The 26623-nt window shown below is 40.5% G+C and overlaps 1 protein-coding gene across 17 annotated transcripts in view; it reads left to right on the forward strand.

Moving 5' to 3' along the window:
- PCDH15 (protocadherin related 15) overlaps positions 1-26623 on the forward strand; it is a 647566-nt gene that overhangs the window by 252695 nt on the left and 368248 nt on the right. The window contains exon 1 of one of the 17 annotated variants that reach the window (XM_079976220.1): positions 18087-18199. The exons of 15 other annotated variants lie outside the window; for them this stretch is intronic. The gene's annotated coding sequence lies outside the window, so the exon portion shown is untranslated. Of the gene's footprint in view, positions 1-18086; positions 18200-26491; positions 26594-26623 lie in introns of those variants that run through there. One more of the 17 variants, XM_079976216.1, reaches the window with a different exon arrangement.

Raw genomic sequence — 26623 nt, forward strand, 5'->3', positions numbered from 1 at the left:
CCTGTTAACCACCTCTTTTTTCTGTGGGGTGGAATGAAGTAGAGAATACTTTAATTCTGCCCAGAGGCAAGCAGAACTCTAAAAGCTGATAGTAGCATCAGGGGTCCGGCCAAGATGGATCACAAATTTAATGAAAAGCTTAATAAAACATGTGAACAGAAAAGGCAGTAGGAAAAAGTTTGTCAGCATAGTCTATACATATTAAGTGGCCTATAACATTGAAATAAACTGTAGGAAGGAAGGCAGACCTGAAAGATGCTTAAGTTAGGTTTCAAGGGACTTCAGCAAGTTACATCAAGTGAACAAAAATGATGAGAAGGACAAAACTAAAAAGGGCAATGTTGATTGTAATGGAAATTAGATATTACAAGTTTGATTTGGAATTTATGAATTTTAACACAGAAGAAAATAAGAGATAAATGGGAGTTATTAAATAGCAGTTAAATGGAAAGAGTTAAAAAAATATCCACAGTATCATTATGGGTATACCTTGGGGAAGAGGCATATCTCAGTGGGACAGCATATGCCTCCAAGTCCGTCCCTGGAAACTTGAGGTGGGACTGGGAAAAACTCCTGTAGGAAACCCTAGAGAGTCATTGGCAGTAGACAATTCTGAACTAGATGGACCAAAGGGCTGACTTAGTATAAGGCACCTTTCTATGGAAAGATAAATTATACCTTAGAACTTGAGGTGGGTATCTTACAAACTGAACTGTGGAACCATAAGTCATATCAGTACATTACGAGTACCGTAGTTTTCGCTCTATAAGACACACTTTTTCCTCTTCAAATATTAAGGGGAAATGTGTGTGCGTCTTATGGAGCGAATGCAGGCTCCTTGGCTTCAGCGATAGCAATGCGAAGCCTCCGAAGCACAGAGGGAGAGCTCCCCCCGCGCTCCGGAGGCTTCGCGTTGCTTTCGCTGAAGCCGCCTGAAGCCCCCAGAGCACAGCGGGAACTTGGTGATGTACATGCAAATATAGACTGAGCAGAATATCACACAGCTTGATCGAGTCAGGTTCGAGCTGCATTTATTCTAGGAAAATGGGTTTAGAAGTAAAATATTGTGTAAACATTCAGCATAAAACTGTATCATCACCCCAAGCATCATCAACATGCAATTTTTGGTGCTCTGTTGTGAAAAATGATCATATTGGACTGGAATAAGGCTGGGCCTACCCAAATTGTGAGCCAACAAGAGAAATGCAACCCATCAGCAATCTCCAGGCTGGCTAGATGCCAATGTAAAATTACCCTTCAGATAGGTACCAACTGTACTTTCTTCTTTCCTTCATAGCACAAAGACAGCACTGAAAGTTGTCAAATGCTTTACTGGGGGATGAATGTTCCTGCAACACTCTCTCTCTCTATCTCTCTCTCTCCCTCTCCCTCTCTCTCTCTCTCTCTGTGTGTGTGTGTGTGTGTGTGTGTGTTATGTAGCCTAGCTTTTGCCTCCACACCAACCTGCTGGTTCACCACTGTCATCTTTGAAGTTCTCCTCCGGGTGCCTTTGCCATCTAAACTGTAATAGATGGCAATCAGGGAGAGAAGGGCTGTCGGGTATAAAAATATATATAACGTAAAGGGTGTTTCCTCTGCTTCTTTCCCCAGGGTTTTAGCCTGAATCCAGTGTTGATGCCGTATAGGCACCAGGTGTATTTACTTTCTGGTCTAAACCACTGAGCCTCTTGGGCTTGCCAATTGGAAGGTCGGCAGTTCGAATCCCCACAATTGAGTGAGCTCCCATTCCTCTGTCCAGCTCCTGTCAGCCTAGCAGTTTGAAAGCACACCAGTGCAAGTAGATACATAGGTACTGCTGTGGCAGGAAGGTAAATGGTGTTTCCGTGCACTCTGGTTTCCGTCACAGTGTCCCGTTGTGCCAGAAGCAGTTTAGTCATGCTGGCCACATGACCTGGAAAGCTGTCTGTGGACAAATGCTGGCTCCCTCAGCCTGAAAGCGAGATCAGCGGCACAACCCCAGAGTCACCTTTGACTGGTCTTAACCATCCAGGGGTCCTTTACCTCTTACCTTTACTATCCGGTGGGTTTTCACTTTGTGTTGCAATCCTTTTTAGCATTAAAAGTTGTTTTTTATTAACTGTAGTTCCTCTATTGTATGTTAAGATCTGGTTGTAAATGTTCTGGATCTTTTTAAAAATAAATAAATGAAGAAATAAGTTTTAAACAAACATATGCTCAAAAAGAATTCTTACAGAACGTAGATTGGGATAAATAGCTAAGTGATATCATGAAGATAGCATGGAGTGAGCAGTATTTTTGGCATGCTGATCAGTAGTTCAACATATGCTCTGGCATATCGCAAACATGTGGTGAGGGTTTAACTCTCTGTCTTGTAGCCTAATCCAGATTTCATAGGTTTAATCTCAAATGCAGTAAAGTACAAGCTCCTGGCATGCATACTGCACATTCACATGACACTTTACAGTAATCAGAAAAATAATAATTCTGCAGTGGTTTCAGCATCCAAGGTTGGGTGTTTCATTGCACCATTCTGAGCTCTTCATCTAAATCTATGCAAAATCAAACCACTTCAATTTTGCCTTGTCTTGATATCTATTTGAAGCCTTTTTATTGCCTCTGGTTTTTAATTTGTTGCTAGTTTTAGTCTTTTTGATCTTTGTTACATGTTCTGTGTTATTGTTTTTTTGCAAGAATCTCTGAATCTGTTTTTAAAGTATTTTGTAAATCGCTCTAAGAATTCCATTACAATAATTGGAAATGCAATTAAATGAGCAATTAGATATTATAGGTATTCTACAGTCACACAGGTTTTGAAATAAGTGGAAACAATTCTTTCAGTGGGTTTTTGTTTTGTGTGAGCCCCAAAGATGTGGGAGGTTAGAAATTGAAATAAATAAACATTACTCATCTAAAGCATATCAGATCACTTTGAACCGCCAAGCATAAAATTTAGTGGTAAGTGAAAATCATTTCCCCCTATACCACCCTTAAGTAATAATGCACACATTTTGCCATAATAAACACAGCAGTTGTCATTCAGCACCAAATGCTTATGTTTGAAAATAAATGGTAATAGTCTGGCCTGCAGGTCTGATGGCAACAGATTGATTTGATTGTTAGACTTATTCATTAATATATGCTGTACTAGTGTTTGTCACACAATCCGTGTACCTTAAAGTCTGATGCCAATTATTTTCACTGCCAAGTTGTCAGTTGGCAGCCTGCTTTTACTTGTGCAATTTTCCCTGAAGACTATGAAACCAAATGATGCACAACGAATGGAAGACATGTTTTATTTAGAATGATTCTTTCAGGTGTTTCTCTCTGAAAATGATTCTCTGTGAAGCTGTACTGTAGGCATGACAGTTGCGTATATGTGAATGGAAGTTGGTTCTCTTGTTTCGTTCTAATGAAAGGTTCTGTTCTCGAGTCGGTTGGTGTATTTGTCATATAACTCTTCTCCCCAGAATGCTGTTGCTCTAGAGAAGATCTCCAGAAATTGCCTGCCACTGGTATAAGGCCTTGCAATGGATAACAATTGCAACTCCACTGATCACTTGTTTTCACATTAATATTTATTCAATTTGAATTGCCTCTCTTCAATGTTCAAGTCTACTTCCAATAAAGAAAAAATAAAAGACGATTTCATCCCCACCCTAACAAAATCACAAAGAGTAATCAGATATAAATGGTGCACTCCGGGCAGCAGTACGCTTTACATCTTCCCTGAAGAGCAATACAGGTTTGAACTCATTTGATGAGATTGTTTGCTAACTTTGAAGCAGTTGCGTGTCGAGGTCCCCAATACACCCCAAAGGAAAACACAATTGACACTTAATTTTTGTTTAATTTTTTTGGCATAATTTTGGCCACAAATTTATTCAAATACAGCAATGTGAGTGGTTGCTTAGGCATTGGTAGCACTAACTGCCCCCGCACGGGGACAGCTCTGACATTCGCACCCCCCCGCGAAGTCAGGAAGGGTAAGTCACCTGGGGAGAGAGACGGGACTGGGAACCATGCCTCACCTCTCCCCAGCATGCTCCCAGGGGCTTGCGTGGCTCTGCCCCTTGCCAGGGGGTTTCAGACAAAAGCATGAGGGAACCCCTGGGTTCCTTTAATGGTAAAATCCTTCAGCAGCAGCATTTTGGAGGGGCAGGCACAACCGAATCCATACCCCTCCACCAGCAGCAGCATTTTGGGGGGCAGGCACAGCCGAATCCATACCCCCCCAGCAACCAATTCCAGACCAATGCCTAACCGCAAACCTTACAAGTTGTGACCATTTGCTACGCGGTAGGCGAAAACCAAGTGGCACACACTAATCAGCCAAATGGCAAAATTCCTACTGGACCCCTCCCCCAAAGCAGACGACCCCATGACAGGCAATAGCAAGGTCAAGCAAACAGCCTAACATTAGGGAAGGGATGGCGGGTGATCTGAAGCACACAGTGAAAGAGGACCTCCATTGCTGCGTGCCTTGTATTTAACAAATAGGGCTGTCAATCACTAAATGGCAACATGTAATTTCCCCCAGTAACAACCCGCCCCTGCTTACGAGTTGGCCAAACCATCTGCCCAGAAACAGCAAGGTGTCTTGGAATCCCCAACCGCAACACGTGCTCTCCGTGATGGAGAACACGCTTTCTGGGGAACACCCTGCACTTTGCCACTGATGTCTACCTCTTACGTAGTGTAGACACATAAAGCAGGTCCTGCTGTTGTTATTGTTGTTGTTGTTGTTGTTGTTATTATTATTATTATTATTATTATTATTATTATTATTATTATTACAGTCATACCTTGGAGGTCAAACGGAATCCATTCCGGAAGCCCGTACGACTTCCAACACGTTCAGAAACCAAAGTGTGGCTTCTGATTGGTTGTGGAAACCCTGTTGGACATTTGGCTTCCAAAAATAGTTCGCAAACTGAAACAGTCATTTCCGGGGTTTGCGATGTTCGGGAGCCAAAAGGTTTGAGAACTAAGCTGTCCTAAAACCAAGGTACGAATGTATTTATTAAATTTGTATACCGTCCTCCTTCCATAGATCTCAGAGCGGTTCACAATGTCAAATTCAATATAAAAACACAAAATGCATGATGGAACAAAATCACACACATGAATAAACCTTCCAATCCCCTCCCATAAACACATTTAAATGGGGTATAAGATATTAATCAGCCAAAGGACAGACAGACAGTTTACAGCAAAAGTAGCAAAGGGTCTTTCCAGCAATGTGTCCTCCTTGCACCATTCCAACACAGATTAGGTTCTAGCCAAGGAACAGGGACCAAGGCAAACTTGCTACAAACACCAGAGTATTTAAACTTTATATTGTGTTGAGTCACTCTCTGACTGACTCACATATTTGCTGGCTCACACTTAACCAGCTGCCAGTGTTAGACAAGCACACCTACGTTAAACCTTTCTTGTCCTTTTTGTCTGCATGCCTAACATGCACTGACATAAAAGTCCTCTTATTTCCCCCATATTGTTGTTGCCCTAAATTCATTGTCTCAGTGGATACAGAAAGTGTAAGCACTTGCAATAAGAATGCCAAGTCTTATAATTTATTAAATTGAACAGCATGCATTTGTTTATGGAGAGAGAGAACCAAGTTTTCTGCCAAGAATAAATTAGTTTTATGTTGAAACTATAGCCCTCTGCTGAACTATAGGAATTGTTTATGCAAAAGTTCCTGATCTCCATATAATTAATTATTTTATTGATTTCTATGGTTCTCCTTAATTTACTTCAAAGAGGATAATAACTGTATTACGCTAATCCACATCAGCAAGAAATCAAAAGTTAAGAGCAGTTTCATTTGTAATCATGTTGCAGGAGGATTGAACTAAATGAATTTATTTCAAAAGTTGCTTTTTTCATGGTAGCAGTCATAAAATTCAAACTAATTTGTATTTTTTGTATGCAGTAGATTCTTTTTTTAAAAAAAATCAACTTACAAAGAAATAAAAAGAATTGATGAAATTATAGCACACCATATTAGGAGTTATATAAGCCACAGTATATAACACGATACAATGAATATTTTTTTATTCTGATTCATTTGTAATGGAACATAAATACTGAAATACAAATCAAATTTGCTCTGTAACTTGTGTGAATAACTAAAAGAATGAAATTGTAGTTTCTGTTGACTATGTCTGGACCAATTTCGTAAGCTGATGGCACAAATGAAAAAGACAAATATCACTCCTGTCAAACTGCATGAGCTGTATACTTCACAGCACAGCACAATTTAACCTATTCTTTTGGCAAATAACCTGACCAAAAGGTTTACTTTTCACACTGCAAAAACTGAAACTCCTGAATGTCACTGGCAAAGGACAGGAAGCTTCATAAATAGGAGCAAATAGAAAGAATGGCTGGTTTCAAGAGAGCTCCTCTGTGCAAAAAAACTCACTTCCATCCCTCATACATATCAATATTCATTTTCCTCTCTCTCATCTCTTTTTCAGAGAATTTGAACTGCTGAAAAAAAAATCCCTTGCAAATAAAGGTGACTTTCCCCCCCTTTAATATACCCTGCTACTAACATTCACCCAAGCAGGTGGTTATCCTCCAAAGCAAAATATAAAGTGCCCTATATCAGTGTTTTGTCTTCAACTGTAGGCAGCAGTGTGCATGGAAATCTCCATTAACATGTATGGGAAAAGGGGGAAACATAGTTATATGTAAAGCATAGAAATTATCGAGTAGGGAAATCACTCTTCCATACAAATTCAATCTGTTCTGCAACTACTGATAATACCAGAGTACTGTCTCCTTTCTTTCAGGTCATCCTAGTCAGAGTGCACTAAAGCAAACCCATAGTCATGTCCATGTAGATTTGTAACACTCTTCTATTTACCAGTCTACCTGACATGCAGTTAGCTGACCCCATTGATGATTATCTAGTCTAACTTCATGTTTTCCAAAATGTTGTAAGTGGCCTTGAGCATGGTTTGAGCTATGGAAAGGTGGCATACAAGTAAAATTATGCATCAACCCCCAAACAGCACGGCCTATAACCAGGGCTGATGGAAGCTCAAGTCCGGAACAACTGGAAGACATAAGAGTTGTGGAAGGCTGCTCTAACATATGTGGTTGAAAGTGCTGCTCCCTGTTAGTTCCCCGATTGTGGAATGCCCACCCTTGTGAGGAACATCTGGTGCTAAATTTATTTTTCATTTCAGTGCCAGACTAAGACCTGGTTGCTCTCTCAGGCATTTATTATGTAGCTGAATATTTCATTCTGAGAGAACAAGTCACTCTATTGTTGTAAGGGGTTGTGTGTGTGTGTGTGTGTGTGTGTGCGTGCGCGCGCGCGCGCACTCACGCATGCGCTTTCATCTCTTCTGATTGCTAATGAAATCATTGTTACTAATTGATTTTTTGTGTACTCTGCCCTGAGTTCAATATGATATACAGTGGTACCTCGGGTTAAGAACTTAATTTGTTCCAGAGGTCTGTTCTTAACCTGAAACTGTTCTTAACCTGAGGTACCATTTTAGCTAATGGGGCCACCCCCTGCCGCCACACTGCCACCACACGATTTCTGTTCTCATCCTGAAGCAAAGTTCTTAACCCAAGGTACTATTTCTGGGTTAACGGAGTCTGTAACCTGAAGCGTATGTAACCTGAGGTACCACTATAGATAGATAGATGATAGATAGATAGATAGATAGATAGATAGATAGATAGATAGATGACTACCCAGCACATTTTTGGGGGTCATATGTGTGATCTCTTGCTATGTCTGACTTTATTGCATATTGGCTTTGGTAGATTTATTTTTCCATCAGCATCATTGTACTTCATAGAAAAGAAACTGTCATATCCTCAAAGGGAAGAGAAAAGCCCAACAACAAACCTATTTTCCAATAGGAGGAAGTCAACGTTCATTCTTTCTACATCACCATTGAATCTTTGATTTGTGTACACAGTCGTCCATAAAATAGCATTATAGAAGGAAATGCGATGGGTTCCAAGAAGTGAATAGCAAAGCTATATGCAAAGGTAATCAGCAGTAAGTAATATATTCTTTGCCATCAAAACACCAGTCACAGAAGCTTCTGCTTATGCAAGCAGGAACTTATCTCTCTGATGGCAATGGTGATTGCCTTCCCAAAGGAAGGTGCAAGGTATTACAGAATGAAAGTTAACATATTTTATGGATAGTAAGCGTTGCAAGATGAGTTCAATTGAGCAGTTACCCTTCAGACTTAGGAAAACAAAGATTATTGAAACATTTCAGTGTTAAATTGTGATTCCAAAATGAAGTTATTAGAGAGCAAATGAGCTGTATTTGTGGCATGTGGATTTTGATTAAAGTTCTTAAACTATATTAATTAAATACTGTGATGACATAACTGAAAAGCCTTGCCTTGGTGGAAGAGACACCAGGCCTCAATGCAGCAAAACTGGTGGTTACAAGATTAAAAATAGCTCTTGGCGTTGGTAAAATCAAATCAGATATCTGTTATAGTACCAAACCAGCATGATGTAAATGAAAAATCAATTGAAAACATTAAATCAATTTTTTTTCCAAATTTTACTCACATTGCATTTACATTATTTTTTTTTAAAGCCCCAATCGGCTATTTGTGATTTGCAGAAATAAGACATCCAATTCAATAATTCAAGGATTTCCTTAAATCTAACATCAATTTTGATCTAATGGCATGAATTTTAGCTTATTTTTATAATTTTATTGTTTATCTTTTTAATAATGTTTTATGGTATTTTGTGTAAAGGCATGGACCTCACAAATTTAATAAACTTGATAATTCTTTTTTTGTAAAAAAAAAAATCACTCAGCAAAATAGGCAGCAAGGAATATTTCATATTTCTACATATATATTTTTTCATTTTCATTTCTTAATTGGTATTCATATCTATAAATAAATATATTACTTCCTAGAGACTGCATGCTTTAAAGTCTACATCCATAGCTCTCTGAATGATTTTTTTTCTGTTTAGCCCTCATCATTGGGACCGGGGGCAGGGAGGCAGATCTAGTATATATCTTAGGCCTAAACAATTTCATCCATGCAGAAACATAATTTTTTTTTTTTACATAGGTGACCAAAGAACCCTGTGATCTGAAAACAATATAGCCAAATCCAAAAGTTCAAGGCACTCAGACAGAATCTTTCTATAAATCACTTTGAGTTACTTTTGTGAAAATAAATAATAATAATTAGTACTACTGTATAATGAATAATAATAATATACTACCAAGGTCACTACAAAATGAATAAAAGCAGAGGTATTTCATACCCTTTACACACTACTCTCGTGGTTAAAATTGAATCACAAAAGTGTCGCGCTTGTCTGCCTGCATTTCAGCTTGGCTATAAAAATTCCAGATTGAAAACAGAAGTCTGCTATCAATGACCAATGTCTCCAACCCTGCCCATAACATATTCATTTCAAAAAGCCTTTGGATTTGAGTGCTTTCTGCAAGATGGGACAAGTGGAAACCATGATCTATGGCTGATTGGCCTGATCTAATGCCAATTTGTTCATCTTCCAGAATGTTTACTTCATCCATTCCAAAACTTGATTCCATAAAAGCCTAGCATAATTTTTGCCAATTACAGAAATAAGACTAATTGAACATAACAGGATATGCTGACCCATTGGATCAGATTGATCATTGAAAATCTTGTTAATTACTGTCAAGGTCATGGCACCAAGGGAATTGGCATCTCAATAGTGAGTTCTACACAGAGACACATATGCAAGCACACCATATTTACTGTTCAGAAGTGGGGTGGGGTACCTGTGGACATCCAAATATTGTTGGCTTTTAACTCCAGTAAGCCCCAGGGGCTAATGGTAAGGGATTATGGGAACTGTAGTCCAGCATTGTCTAGAATGTCAAAGGTTTTCCATCATTGTTTCAGATTGACTCACAATATAAGTTGGATAGAAGTTGGTGCTGTTGTATCTTAAGTTTCTGTGTCATTAATTTAAGTTGTAGGTAGACACAATCTTTATTAGTTGTCCTTCATATACAGCTTGTGTATGTGTAGCAGACATAACATCTAGACTTGTTGTAAAGTAAGGTAGAGTTAGAAGGTACCAAACTGCAAATTTGAAACACATTAGAGAAATAGTCCCACTCTATTCTGCCTTGGCTAGTCCACACCTGGAATACTGTGTCCAGTTCTGGGCACCACAATTTAAGAAGGATCTTGACAAGCTGGAATGTGTTCAGGAGAGTGAGACCAAGATGATAAAGGGTGTGGAAACAATGTCTTACAAGGAACAGTGAAGGGAGTTGGGTATGTTTAGCCTGGTGAAGAGGAGACTGAGAGGAGATGCCCCTCAGAATCCCTCTCACCTTTGCAATTCTGAAAACAAGTGTTCTACCACTAAACTAGAGTCCCTCCCCTATCTTCTGGATGCCTGGCAGTATTTTTCTGGCATGCTTAAAATAGGGGTGTGCATGGCCCCCTAAATCCACCTTGTATCCATAGCTGTCCTTTTTGAAAAATGTCCTCAGTCTACTTTAATTTGTGATTCAGGTAACAAGCTGTACTCTATAAAATAATGCTCTGTATTCCCCTTAAGGGAAATCTAAAATCTAAAAAATGCTGTAACCTTTTTCCCTTAAGGCAGAAGCTGGTGAAATTTGCAGGCACGTGAGAGCTATAATGCACAGGAGAAAATGGAAAGTGGAGAATATAAAACAGACAGTGAAGCATAAGCCTTTGTGTATGTTTCCATCTGATTTGTGGCACATAGTTGACATCACAACTCTTGACAACAAGGGATTTGTTCCCAGTACAAGGCAGTTGAAAACTTATAGTTAAAAACAGCCATGTCTTATGAGAGCTCTTATCACACAAACAGCTTCTCCAAATAGATGTTTTGTAATAAAATATTATTAATTACTGCAGCATAGAAATATTTCCTTTGCATCTTGTTAATAAATTACTATCCAATTTGAACTGATAGTGAAATGATGTGGAAATATCTTAAATAAACCTCAATAATTCCCAATGTATAAGTTTCATACCACATTTTTGCAGAGTAATATAAGTTAAGTATACATCATGTAAATTGCATATTGCTCAGCTGATGTTTTGGGGAGCCTGCTTTTTCAGGTTCCTATTGTTATTCATTTTGATGTGCAATATCAGTGGCCTTGATTTCATTGCATTTTGCTGATTTTGTTTATCTGTAGATTAATAAGACTAAAGACATCAGCTCATTGTCCATTTCATCAATTGAGAGCTTCATTGGCAAGAGTGTCTAATAAACATTGACTTAACTCATCCAGATTCCACACCTTTCCAGTCACTGCTTTCCTGATGATAGACATTCCACTTCAGCAGGCATTATTTTCGATGTCCATGACATTAACTTATTAATACTGATAAACATTTTAATTTATGTAGTGGACTACTTTCAGCCAGATGTAGAAGTAGTTTTACTAAAGCAGAGTTTTAGCTACCTTCCAAAACTCAGTGAAGAGAGAAACTGAGACCTATTGAGACTCAAATAGATCAACTGTTTATAGGTGTAATTAAATGAGAGTTTATTTTCTCTACATTCATTCTTCAATTCGTCAAGGACAGTTTGAAGAATTGGCCTATTTATTATTTTTATACCATCTAGGATCTTAGAGTGGCATACATCATCCCATTTTATTAGAGCGGCATACATCATCCCAATAAGTTGAGAGATAAGTGACTAGCCCAAGGTCACACAGTGAGCTTCTTAGTGGATGAGTGCAGATATGTATGTGTTCAAAGAACAACATTCACTGTACCTTACTGTCTTCCTCCTATATATCTAAATTTTGATTTAAAAGGTTGGCAGAAAATGTCCCTAAGAATGTCTCATTAGTGTTGCCTAAATTCCCTTTCCTTCCCTCAGAATTGTGTAGGTGTATCTCCCATGTAGGAATGCCCAAATTTACCATGAATAGTCACTTTTGTGAAAATTCAGTAGCAACACTAGTTCCAGATTATATCAGCTTTGCCCAGTGCACAGTGGGTTTGTTCATGTAGTGTTGACAAGAATCAGCCACCACACACAGAATTGTCCTGCACTGGTGTCTTTGTGGGTCCTATTAGGAATGCATGAAATTTTGCCCATCTTAAATTTTCGCTTCTCCCCAAATTTCCAGGATATTTTCCTTATCCAGGAACCTTCAAATGCACTTTGAAGTATTGGGAAGCAGATGACTCTTACAGGATATGTTTTATTTCAGTCCGATGGCCTATTTGTCTTAAGCATTATATATGCCTCTCTTTTTACCTCCAACAGTTCGTTTCAGTGCATTTGTGCACCTCAAGAGAGAGGTAAAAGGAATGTAGGATAATAGAGTATCTGATTAACATACACTCTTCAGGGAAATCTTGGACCATCCTAACACAGCTCTCATGCCTAACTTATCTGTATGACATAAAAGGCAACGTGACGGAGGGGACTCCTTCCTCTCTCTGCCTTTTTTTTTTAATGAATCATTTTTGTTTTAATTTTAGTACCCACTGGACTTGAATTGACATGAAAAAAATGAAATTGGGGGAACTTAAAAGTCTTCAAAGAGGGTTTTTGTGGATATTTTTGGTTTCCATTAACTTTCAGTCTATCTTCCTACATTGTTTCTCCTGAGGCATGACAGCTTCTTGACTCTTTACCAAACTTTCATGTAACAGTGCATGTTTTGTTATTTTTTTTAAAAAAGAAAAAGTGTTTAGTTTAGCAAGAGAATAAGCAAAAAGTATTAAGCAAAATACAGGAAACTTGCTTATTTAACAAATGCACTTGAACCTTTAGGCACGTTGCCCAAAAAATAAATATAAATAATTAAAAATTATGCAAAAATTAGAGACACGTGGGGGGGGGGGGATAAGGAAATGGTGTGAAAATAGCATGCGTGGGGGGAAACGGGGAAGAGGCAGTTCGAGACAGTGATTGGAAAAGGCCTGAGAGTTTTGCAGAGGGATTTGGAGAGCCAACAGATGGGGTTGGAATGCAGAGGAGGTGGTTGACAGAGCTTCAGATGGAAGAATGACCCTAAAATGCAGAGCATGATGATGATGATGATGATGATCAGCTGCTGAGAAAAAAGTGGAGGGTGATTACCACGCTGGAAGTTGACTGTCCTGGACTGCTTGAGATGTGGCATGTCTGTGTGTGTTGTGGCATACAGATTTGGCTGGAACAAGCGCAACATCTGTGTCATCAAGGTTTTTGAGAAGGAGAACTGTGGGGCTGTGGTAGCAAGTGCCCCACTAACAGCATGTGACCAGCCAGGAGTGGGATAAGGCTTAGTTGGAGACAGAAAAGGCACTGAACTTGTGGCAGGGAGACATGAACTGGAAGTGTGTTCCTGTGGATGGCAGCATCTTGCACGAAAAGGCTCTGAACCTCCATGACCACTTCAGACCTTCCAACACAGATGAGGACCAGCCTGCCAAGGAATTTAAAACCAGCCCAGCTTGGCTTAACAGCTTTAAGACCTGCTTCAACCTGAAGAACGTCTGGACAGCAGGGGAGGCTGGTTAACAGAGCTTCAGATGGAAGAATGACCCTAGAGGCTGCAAAAATGTATCCTGTGCAATTAAAGTGGCTGCTGGATGACAAGGCGTATCTTCATGACCAAATCTCCAGTGCAGACGAGACATGGTTTTTCTGGAAGAAAATGCCTAAGCAGACTTAAATTGACACAGATGAAAAGCAAGCCCCTGGCTTCAAAGCTGCAAAGGACTGAGTGACTGTGCTGCTCTGCAGCAATGCGGTTAGAGAGTTGCAAGCCAGACTTGCTGTCCAGGTCTCAAAATCCCTGTGGCCCAAAAGGCAATGACAAGAATCTGCATCATGTGTTTTTGCACAAAGGCCTGGGTGACTTCTTTATCATTTCTGGTCCGGTTCCACAACTGCTACATTCCAAAGGTGAGGCATTACCGCAAGGAGAAACAACTGAAGTTTAAAGTGATGCTGCTTGTGGACAATGCTCACGAGCATTCTGAGGGACTCCACTTTGCATGCAGTGAGGTAGAGGCTATCTTCCTCCCTCTGCCCCCACAATATGACCTTACTCAACCAGCCTTTGGATCAAGATGTGGTTTGCTACTTTAAGTCTGTTTAAATGAAGCTTACTGTGCTAGTCCCGGGGAGCTACTGTGCGGCGTGGACTTCGTCAGTCCAAGGTCGAGGTGTGGTATGGAGGCTGTCCTTCAAGGCTGAAGCAGGGTCCAAGGCAAGGAGTCAGGTGTGTTCAGGAACTCTGGCAGAAGGTGTTCAGGACAGGGTGCCAGCAGGAACAGGTTACCAACAATGTTGCTCTCACAACCTGGGACTGGGCTGGCTGGCTTTTATCTGCCCCGAGGCATAGGGCAGTCCTGGTCCGCAGGTGACTCGCCTCTCCTGGCCTAGAGGCGAGCACTCCTCCTGCGAGAACTTAGTTCCCTCCGCCTCTCTGCCCTGAGCCTCTGCAGCTCAGGAGAGGCTGGAGGGTTACTGGACCCAGAGGCAACCTCACCTTCCCCTGACGCGGCTGAGAGTGGAGCCCCTGCAGGCAGTGGGTCCTTGGTCACCTCCGGAGCCAGAGCAGATTCAGCTGGTGTCTGCTCCTGAGGATCCGGCACAGATTAGGGCCCTTCAGGTTCAAGCCCCAGCCCCGGCTCAGTTGGTTCTGGAGGCAGGGACTCCTGTGCAGGCTGGGATTCCTCAGGTTCAACCTCTGAATCTGATTCCCAGGCCATCACACTCACTTTATCCTGGATGATCAACACAATGGATGCTGATACAGGTCTTGACCTCACAGCATGCTGGAAATCTTTCAACATTGCCCAGTGCGTCACTTCCAGTGGATGCAATCAAGCATGGAGCAGTGAATGAACACTGTTGGAACTTGTGGAAGGAATGTGTGCACAATTTCAAGGGATTCCCAAGCATTGCCATTGAGATGAAGGACATTGTGCAGATGACTAGGCAAGTGGGTAGTGATGGCTTTGTTGACCTCATCCAGAAAGAAGTGGAAGAGCTAATTGAGGGCCAGCAGGTATTGACTGTTGAAGAGCTGGAGGAAGTGGTCAGATCAAGTTGAGAATGAGAAGATGAGGATGGTGAGCATGAGCCAGCAAGCCATAAAATATGCAAATGATCTGATTGCAGAGCTTGATTGCTCCATGGACCGCCGCCTCAAGATTATCTGTGGGATTACAGACACTCTGAAACTCTTAAATGTTTGACGAGCTCAAAAGGCAACAGTAGCAGTTGTGAATCACCATGTTCATCAGAAAGAAATAATAATAATAATAATAATAATAATAATAATAATAATAATAATTTTTATTTATACCCCGCCCTCCCCAGCCAAGGCCGGGCTCAGAGCGGCTTACAAGCAATAATAAAAACAAGCTGAATGATTACAACTTAGAAACAAAATTAAAATACAACATTAAAATATTGAAACATTAAAATATTAAAATGTAGCCTCATCGCAGGAGGAGAAGGAAAGGAAAAATGAAAGAGAGGGAGGGAATCAAATTGGCTGCAAGCCAAAGGCCAGGTGGAACAACTCTGTCTTACAGGCCCTGCGGAAAGAAATCAGATCCTGCAGGGCCCTGGTCTCCTGAGGCAGAGCGTTCCACCAGGCCGGAGCCAGAGTTGAAAAGGCCCTGGCTCTGGTTGAAGCCAATCTAACTTCCTTAGGGCCCGGGACCACTAGGGTGTTGCTATTTATGGAACTTGAGGGTCTCTGTGGGGCATACCGGGAGAGGCGGTCTTGTAGGTACCAGCAGATGATGTGCCCATGCAGCCCACCTCTGGATCTGAACCACAGCCAAGCACTTCTTCTGGCTACTGGTCAATTCCCCTGGTCCTCATATCATAGAATCATGGGGCTGTAGAGTTGGAATGGATCCCAATGGTCATCCTATAATGCAGGAATCCTACCCACAGCCATTCCAGGGTGGGCTGAAACCACCAAACTTCTGTTTAACAGCCAGATGCACTGAAGCATCATCCAGTGAGGGAGACATAGTGTGTGGAATCATAGAACTGTAGAGTTGGAAGGGACCACAAGGGTCATTAGTCCAACCCCTGCAATGCTGGAATCCTTTGCCCAACATGGGGCCCGAACCCACAACCCTGAGATTAAGAGTCTCACACTCTACCAACTGAGCTAGGAAGACTGAGAGCTGCTGTTATCCCTCACTGTGTTTTAAACTTTACTAGTCCCCCACCCAGTTTTCTAGTGGGTGCTCTGGTGTTACATGGTGCTCTGGTGTTTCCTGCTTGGCAGGGGGTTGGACTCGATGGCCCTTGTGGTCTCTTCCAACTCTATGATTCTATGATTCTATGATTTTGCTCATATGTGTCATGACCAGGACCATAACCCCTGTGTAAGTGAGCTGCATGCACACACTCAAGCTTTATTTATTTTAACCACACTTAAACGTTAAGGGATATATCTATCACCCAATGCACAAGGCGTCACATTTACAAGCTGTGTAACCACAACCCCTCACCCCAACAAAATATTTTTATCATTGTTTGCATTGTCATATTTGTTTGTCTTGTCAGTGAACATGGTAAAGGGAATAAAAAGTTTATTTTTTAAAATAAAAGTGTTGCTTAAGGCGCTTGGAGTGGGAATTCAAGCTTCTTTGCTGACTTGCAAGCTAAGGTGTGAGTGAGCAGAATAATGCAGTGTGCCTTTTTTAACCTCATGATAATCTTCTTCAGTCACATGTAGATTTAAACCCTTCAGGGATAGGAAGATTTGTACTGCTTCAAGTATAGATCTTTTCCTGGTGGGGGAAAAATGCTAAAAGTCATTTGCAGTTGTGAAGTGAGGTCTTTTTGTTTTGTTTTTTTTAGCTGCCCCATATGATAAAACTGTAATTACAGTATTTTCAAAGGTACAAATGCTTCAGCCTGGAAGACTGCTCCCCCACAAACAAACAAAACCAAAGAACAATCAGAGCATGGGCGCAATTTTACAAATATATCCTCCATCCAAAAAAGAGGAAACACATCAAATAAGGGGACACCAGATTTGCATAAAACGTGCCCATGCTAACTTATATGCATAGATGCAAAGTTAGAAATTTTCACAGTAATGTAAATAGCAATTTAATACATCTCACCATGGATGGAAGTTGTGCCTTCTGTCGGGTGCTAACTGCTGATGGACAGCTTCAAGGCCCTGATCTTCCTTCTTATGGCCGTTTATCTGTCCTGTCTTCTGTAAATTAGGACTTATGCCCACCATAAATTTATGCCAAACACCCAGATCAAAAAGTCTGGAAAGTTTCCCCAGAGACTGTTCAGTCATTTTAGGCCTCCCTAATGATTGTTAATCTGGAAGCGTGCTCAGGAATGGGAGCCACTTGGCCACCCACAAAGGTGCAATCCACCACTATTAAAATCTATAGCAGTTGTATCATCAATATATAGTGGAGATGATATGTTCTATTCAAGTAGTGTCTAAGACTACATGCTTAGGCTTTTGTAGGATGTTAGCAATAGTGTCCCGCTACGTGCATTTAAAGAGGTGGGCATGACTCCATAGTTTTCGCTTCTGTAATTTTTAAAGATGTGCTGTGATTCTTAACTGCTCTTTTAATTGTCTTGGAATTGATTGCGTTTTAATTGCATTGTGCCCAGTTCTAAAATAATATGATAAGCAGTGGGTCAAAATATGCTTATTAATTAAGTAATGTGCAAGCTTGTTGCTGCATGAGATTCATACTGGGTAACTCAAATTGTTTCAACACCCAGATTCTGTCTTTTATGTAATACAGAATCCTAAAGGCTAAAAACTTTGAGGAGTGTTCACTTTATCTAATAATAATAATAATAGAAATGCTTTGCTTAGGCAATGATAGAATGAAATGTAATTTCCCAGCCCGGTGAGATATGCAGTTACTCCAACATCATCTGATTTTGCTTTGCTTTCTAATTGTATTAAATAGCACAGTGAGTGCTTCTCTAAGCAGTTGAGCTTTAGGACCCAGCACTGCTTAGAGAGTTCCTCTTTTAATCTTGTGTGATTTGCCTTTGAAGAGGGAAGTGGCTAAGAGACAGTGGGCTTTAAGTTCTTCTTACCATACCTATGTGTGAACAACAGGACTATCAAATTCATGCCTTCTTTATCCAGAGTGGAGTTCATGTGAGGATCCACTCAGTGCCAATGCTTCAGCTAAGACTGCCATTGTTTCACGTGTGGAAATTAATTCAGGTTAGAAATAACTTCAGTTGAGTTTTCTTTTATATGTTTGAGATCTCAGCTTATTGGTTTTTTTTTCTTCTTCTTCTTCTTCTTCTCATGTTAGTCCAGCAAAAGTAGAATGAATTAAAACTTTATTTGACTTCTGGATTAATTTTACTCCTAGCTGTAATAATTTCCCAAGTACTTTTGCTGCTCTGTCCTATTAAACTTGAGGATAGTATTGATGTTGGCTTCTCAGAAGTTCATTTCTAATGGTTCAAAACCTTCCGAGAAAATAAAATTCATTATAGTACAGTAGTGTATTATGCAAACCTCTGGAATATATTTGAAAGTCCAACGGTTAATTTATGAATAATAATCAGGCATCTGAATGGTTTAAAATAGTGGGTAAACATAAGGATTATTTTAAAAACAGTTTTAACATATTATCCATTTCTCCCCTTTCCTCCCATTGCTTCCTTTTACCAATAAATACTCAGTAGGGTCTTTCTTCATAAGAGTTTTATTAAAAGAATCTTGGGATTCAAAGGTCTTGAAACAGCATATGCATGTAGGCTTTTGCAATTTGACCTCAAGTTCAAATTCAGATTAAGGATGAGAGGAATAAAAGCTTACTTTCATAAATGTGCTTTCATTCCAGGTGGATGTTTACTATGGTATAACTATTCATAAACTCAGTTGCTGTTGGTATTCATAATAATAATATTAGCATAGCAACAGCAGTGTGTGTGACATTTTACAGAATACAAGAGGGCAGGTCCCTGCCCCAAGAAGCTTACAATCTAAAATTCAACACAGAAGAAGCAACAAAGGAAGAGAAAAAGTGGAGACAGGAATCTGTGATTGTTTCAGGGGGTTGTGCCAAAAACTTAATAAAAGCAGGTGAGTTTTGAGGAGGGATCCAAAAGAAGTAAAAATGGATAGAATCTCAACACACATTCTGGAAGGTAGTTCCAAACATACATGGCAGCAAGCTTGAAAATGAAGGGTCTTTTAAGGAAGCAGCAGATCTTTGGTCATAGAAGGGGATGTGTCAGGAGATAAGCTGGGCAGGGAAGTGGAGGGCTTTGAAGGTAAGGCCAAGGAAAGCTCCTGGATCCAGAATCCAGAGCAGATTGACAGGAGCAGTGAATGATGTTGGTATCCGACGGTTCATCCAGATTTCCCTTTGTGCCACACTTGACAGGTGCAGGTCTGTATACAAGCATTTTTGTTTCTGTTTTGTCCCTCTGCTTTCCCTGGGAAAACCTGCTGTTAACTGCAGAATTGGAACTTGGTTCTTGGGTTTTCTGCAGACTGCTGTTTGTTCCCATTCAGCAGTAAACATTGGGTTTCCCTGGGGAAAGTGGTGGGACAAAAAATAAAAATAAAAATAACCCTGCTCAGACATGGGCCTGAAAAGCATGGGAAGCGTGGTGCAAAAGGAAGTCTGGATGAGCCCATAAAGGGTCCAGTCTGAGACAATGGAAGAAAAGAGAAGAGGCAATAGCCTAGGTGATAGTTTTCGGTAAAGGAGGAGACATGTCAGCATCTTGCTTGAGATTGTGTGTTTCACTGGGCTTTGAATCTTCTTGCGTACATTGTTGCCTTTCTGTTTCCAAACTTGCCAGACCTGAATTGATTCAGCTTTGTCTCTTGTCCTGCTATTGCAATGCCTTCTACCCAGAACAGATCCTGAAAAGGCTCTGAGCCATATTCCAGAAGTGCACTATAATCAGATAGCGCAGGGTGCAGCAGCTTTTATATTTTCCATATCTAAAGCAGCTCCAGAGACTCACAGACTCTGGCAACATTATATGATATTGTTGGAGTAAAGATAGCAAACATATTGTATGTCTATGTAAACGTATGTCCCTTAATATTGCATCTCCGTAAATATTGAGTGGTGATCTGAGATCAGTCCATTATTTCCCCATATTTCTTCCATATTTCCATTCCTGCTATAGATCATTTTCCTATACCACTCGTAGGTTTTTCTGCCTAGCATAATTAAATGTCTTGTAGTAGGGATAGGTACAATATCATAGTGATCGTGATCAGTGGTGTCTTTATCACATACTGAAATAAGCATTGTAATGGGAATGATACTTTATATATATATGTAGAAATGAACCCGTCATCTTAGGAGCACCAAAAAAGGTTGCTGACACTTTAGTAGCCCAAACTAGAGCCAGGGCCAGATGAACTGGAACAGAAATAGCCCACCAACAGCAGCACCAATTACAGAAAACTAATGATTTGGCACTTGACCAAACTGCTGTTTACTGTTAGTATAAGACATAAGGTTTAGATTATATGGAATGCCTCCATGCATGTTTCCACAGGCAGTAGCTGGTTCCAAAAGCAGACCAGCAAAAATAACTTTAGAGTCTCTGGCCAGAGTTTCTCACTCATATGGTCCCAGCACAGATGAATTGGGTTGAACGTAAACAGCTTTTATAATCTTCTTCACAGCTGTATGTAAAATGTAGATGATTGTTCATATCAGTTTAGAGCACTATAACTTTATAAGGCATGGGAGTGATGTGTTCTATAAAAAGCAATTTGTCCATACCAATGCAATTAGTTGTCATTGTATTTCAGCAACAAAGATGTATTCTAATAAAATGCTGGTGTTCAAAGCACCAGTTTAACAAAGCAGTTTTCCCCCCTGTAGGTATACTGAAACTCTTAAAAGCACTGAAAGGGAGGGAAAAAAACAGCTATTTATGTTGGGGAAACCAACCTGTGCTGGCAAAATGCTAACATGAAATTGCAAATGCAACAGAAACTTCCATTTGTTTAATAGTCAATTACTACTGTCCCTGGATTTGTGAATATGGGATTTAGATTAAGACCTCATGGTGAACAGATGGACTGATTGCAGGGCTCTGAACAATATGTCCTACTACTTCCCCGCTCCTTGTGTTCTGAGTTATAATCAAGTTTCCTTACACCCTGCCACTCAGCAACAATAACAGTGGAAGTAATGCTAGCAGAGGCCCTTCAGATATGCATCTTTTCTGCAATGCCCTTATGTAGATAGAGCTTATTTTTCCAATCCCCCGCCCCATGCTGTTCTTAGAATCATACCACATGGAGCTGATTGTAACAGGGCATTTGCGGTTCCTGGTATCTGTATACCCACTGGAATGTTGTAGCCTTTTTACGAATCCCCAGGGATTACCGTAATAAGTCTGTCAGCATTTTCTAACACATCCCACTTTCAGAGATTTATAACTGCATCTCAGGCTCACAGCACCTTAACTCCATGAACATAATATGAACTTCTAACCAATTTAAACCAACCTAGAATAAAACTCAGCACAAACTGAACCCTAAATAAGTCTAGCAACAGCAATTAAATGTTCACCGTACTGCAGGAAAAGTCAGAAAAGTCAGGAAGTATTTAACAATACTCCATGGAAAGGTATTGCCCCTTCCCCAATACATTTCTATCCCCAGCAGTGCTTATATCAACATTGGGGGTGGGGAGCAAATAGTGTGTAATTATACAGATCTGGTGGTTGTCAGTTTTTAAAGCAAGAACAAATGGGATTTCAATTAACAGGTGAATTGTGCTATTTATAGAAGAAGGAGGCTGTTGTTGTTAGGAGGAATTCAGCATTGCATGAAGGCATCTGTAGCCCACTTAACTCACCCCTGGCTTGGAGGCCACTTTCCAACTCTCATCCATCTCCCCAATAAGCGAGTAGCTGGCAGCCAGCCGGTGTGAGATGCCTTCTCTCTCTCCTGAATAGCAATTATTCCAACTTCCCAGGTAGAACTTCTCCTGTAGGTTCTCCCAACTTCCCCAGAGCCAATTGTGGGGAATGCACAGTGGGGGGGGGGGGAGTCCCATTATGCAAGTGGATGACTTGCTGGCATGACTTAATAATTGAATCCTGCCCATGATGATGGTGATGATGATGATTGCTGTTAGTATATTGAGGGACGCAGACTCCATAGTTGCGCTAAATATATTTTGGAAGTTTCCAACTCCCTACATCATCCTTTGGCAAAGGGGTTGTTAGAACAGCCACAGATGATTCAGTCACAACTTCACAGGGAAAAATAGCTCGCAATGAGAATGGTTTTTTTTTTGGTAACCTTGCTTTTTCCTCTAATATTTCTCCAACCTTCCTTTGTGCTTTTAACCCCAGACAGTGTTTTTAAAACAATAAGGGAGAATTAGAGACTCTTTAATATTGCCATATCTGGCATCTTTATTGTAGCATTTTATAAACGCTTTGCAGATACCGGTTTTAGATTTAGGACTGACATATACAATTCTATGATTCTGAGAGCCTGTCCAGGAAAAAAAAATGATTTAAAACTAATATACAAAGTGGCCTTAAATTTGAAAAAAATAATAATGATATGATTTGATACATGTTTGAGGAGTAAACCTCAAACAACTAAACAGAATAGCTACAAAGTTCACAAAAGTAAATTCACTTGAATTCGCAAACTTATTTAGAACTGTGGCTATAAATACAGGGCTTATATAGATATTCATCAGAAGCAGGTCTAGCAGAAGAGTAAGTCAACCATGATTTTGCAAGCCTGGTCTCTTGTAACATGCAAATTGACTTAAGATGGCAGGGGCGAATGCTTCTGTTCTGCCACCAGTTTTGCTCTACAGTGCAACCACTTTTTGTTATCTACTCTAATGCCCTTCATCATCTGTGATGTTCTCCAGTAAGATTCTGTCACGGGTTTGTTTCATTGCGTTATTTGTGGGAGACTAAAACAAATAACAGGCCAACCCAGTTTGTATTCTCTCCACTATGAACAGATTGTTGTTGGAGCCAGGGTGCTTCCAGACACTCAATATTTTGTGGGAGGAATTCAAGAGCATACCAGAAATTTAGGTAACCCAAGTGGTGGGGTGGGGAACTCATAGGCCAATCTCAGGCCAAAATACCATTAAGAAAAATTAAACTTGCCAAATGGAAGGAGGTGACATCAGCTGATAGGCACAGTGCCAGAGATTGGTTCTGCTTTAGCTGCATTATCTCATCAGCTGATGAGCAGGGGTTAAATCCTGCTCAGTTGGTTGTTCCCTGATGAGAACAGGGACATGTAGCCAAAGCTCAGTGCTTTGTCTTAATATCCTGCTGCAAACAGCCCCATGCTGCTCTTTAAAACCTGCAGTTTTGGATGTTACAAAAGCAGCTTGGTGCTGCTTGCAAATGGGTTTTAAAACAGCCTCTGAAAGCGGTCCAGTGATGCACTTTGAAGTCCTGACATCAGGTGATTTTTCTGGCCTGCTAGCCAGAAGAAGCTACCTTAGTTCAATAAATACAAAATGCAAATACTTATTATAACAAATCCACTTAAAACAACAACATACCTTTAGCAGTTAGGAAAGTGATGGGCAAATGCACTGAAAAGTGTGGGATGAAGGAATGATTGGGGAGAAGATATATAAATGCCCCACAAGCAAATCAGGATGAATGTTTCTTGTCACACAACTACCCTGAAAATGAATCAAATGAATGTTCAATAAAGACTGAGCATAGTCTATCCTTTGTATAAGCAAGTCAGAATGAATTATTAATAAACAGGTCATCTGGCGAAGCCCCCTTTTTCAGGTGCATATACTATGGGGTACATGTAATGTTGTAAATAGTAATAGTGCACATAGCCATAATGTCCCACCATGCATTGAGAATTATCATTTTGGTGAGTGTGTAAACTGTTCCACTGACTTGAAGTTTAGGCCAGGCAAAATGGAGAAATTTTAAATATCAAAAGTCCAATACATATGCTATAGAGAGGGCCCCTGTCTTTCTCATCCATCATAAAGTCTGGGAGAGGCACCAGGCAATTACTTAGGGAGCTCTGCAATACTTGCTAGCAGCATGGAATAAATTCAACACAAACTGGACACCATGTTAGGGAAAGGTCAGTTCCATTAAAATAGAATTGCATATTCAAAATTGAAGTTATTTGGTTACTGCTTACTTACCAAGAGTCAAATCAGCAGGCTATAGTTAAAGGATCAATTTTATTTTGAAAGTACCTGAAAACATACAGCCTTCCTCATTATTTTGACATCATTTCCCAAGTTGCAGAGTTGGTGAAAGTATGATTTGTAGTTTGTATTCAATAGTAGCATTATAACTGTATATCTACTCAAAATGTGTGTGAGAGAGTGAGTGGCTATTCCCTCTTCTATTCTTCTCAGTCTAATCTTAATAAACTTACTTGGCTTTTATGAAGTTGCATGAAATCATACTGAATGGGGGACACTGTTTCTCCACGCACAGCAATGGGAAAAAAGAAATGAGTGTGCATACCATTGGTGATGTTGCCTCTGTTGTTCCAATTTCTGTTCTCTCTGAAGACTGACTCCAGTCTTGTTCACAGGAAAGGCAAGGGGATGTGGTGTTATTAGTCTTAAATATATATTGGGAAATGGTCTAATCACAAATAGTACAATTACATTTGCTGAACACTGCAGTCCTTTAGCCACTTACCCAAGTACAAGCCTCACTGAACTTGGACTTATTTCTGAGTAGACTATGTATGCACTGTATACAGCTTTATTTTAGCTGTATTGCGCTGAAAATGAATGTGAGGGCATGGCAGAAACGTAGGATCACTGTGAGGTGGTGTTAGTATCGTATCTGTGTGTTTTAAGTCAGTTGTCCAAACTTAGCTTCAATAATAATATGACAAAGTGGCATTATGCAAACCAAGGTGCTCCTAAGAATCCTTTAATCTCAGAGATACAGTAACATAGATTAGCATGAGGTGACTGCATAACAGGAGAGAGAAGAAGGCATGGAAATGGGGGTGATCTGTGTGCAAGGTAGAGTTGAGAAAAGTAAAGAGGAAGGTGGAGGTGAAAATGGACGTGGCCAAGGGGACTTTGGGAATGGGGTTGAATATGAAAGCAGAGGCATGAAAAGGTCTAAATAATAGGAGAGGACAGTGGCTCCATAACTGGGCAGAAGGTTGCTTGGTTGCATTGTGTGGGTCTGTAAAGATGCAAATGGTTATTGTGGTTTGTGCCCAAGGGAGTGACAGAAGGCATGGGGAAAAGGTGAAAATGGGGGTGCAGGATAGAAGAAAGAAGTCTGGTTGGGGAGATGAACAGTGAGCTTAGTAGTTGCATGGGGTGTGAAGGGAAGCTCAAGTAGTTCATTTGTGTAGGCTAGGAGGGGCTGGTGAGAAGAGTAAGCAGGGATGCAGCCCCTAGTATGTTCACTAGATCCTCTCTCTCTCTCTCTCTCTCTCTCTCTCTCCAATTAAAATTTCATACTCCCTTCCCAAGGATCAAGGATTCCTGGTGGCTTTGGGAGGCAGCAGAAAGTGAAGCCAACTCAATTTTTCTCTCAAATAGGCATAGGGAAGCAATTAGGGAATGTGTAATCTAGTCTAGCCATTGTATGATCTTATAACCACACAATGCTGAAGAGTATTACAGGAAGGTTCCTTAAATCGAAAATGGATGTGTATTCTGGATGCATATACAGTGGTACCTCAGGTTAAGAACTTAATTCATTCTGGAGGACTGTTCTTAACCTGAGGTACCACTTTAGCTAATGGGGCCTCCTGCTGCCGCTGCGCCGCCGGGGTGCAATTTCTGTTCTCATCCTGAAGCAAAGTTCTTAACCCGAGGTACTATTTCTGGGTTCGCGCAGTCTGTAACCTGAAGTGTCTTTAACCTGAAGTACCACTGTATATAAAATGCATTGATGAAAATTACTAATTAAGATTTTTAGGCAAAAATATTTTCACTGCTAGTTTAGAAAAAGCAAAAAGAGCGATATCTTTTACTCCTCTTTATTTGCTTACCTAATAGATTAAACATAAGGTGGACTTAAGTATCCACTCCTCTAGTGCTGAGAGGCTTTAAACAGATTATTCCTTTCTGGTCAAATGATACATTGTAAATGAACGTAAGCCGCTGTACTCCTTTGTTGCTAATGAAGTGGGAAAAGCAAACAAAGAGCCCCTGGCAAAGGTTGATTGGACACACAGTATATTCAAGGAGCTAGCCCTGATTATCAGTGGGATATCAATTTGTCTTAGGGCTACAGCACCTGCTACTAATTGCTGGTGAGAGCTCAGTGGTCACTGTATAGTTTACCCCACTCATCTCTCTCTCTCTCTCTCTCTCTCTCTCTGTCTGTCTCTCTCTCTCTGTCTGTCTCTCTCTCTCTCTCTCTGTGTGTGTGTGTGTGTGTGTGTGTGTGTGTGTGTCTGTCTCTTCAGTAGCTGCTGAGAGCAGGACAGCTAATTGCTATTGCTTTAATGCCAGTGAATCAGTGTGCTGAGCTAATAGCTGCAGATAGAGGGCACACTAATTCCTGCTTGGAGTGTATGGCTAGTTACTTGTGATGACTAAAGCGGCTGGAGTGCATAGCAGAACGTGGAAAATGTTTTTTTGTGGCTTTCTGATATGAGAAGGTATTTTTTTTCCCAAAAAAAATTCGCTGT

Source organism: Podarcis cretensis (genome assembly GCF_951804945.1).
Source record: "Podarcis cretensis genome assembly, chromosome: 5".
Classification (NCBI taxonomy): Eukaryota; Metazoa; Chordata; class Lepidosauria; order Squamata; family Lacertidae; genus Podarcis; species Podarcis cretensis.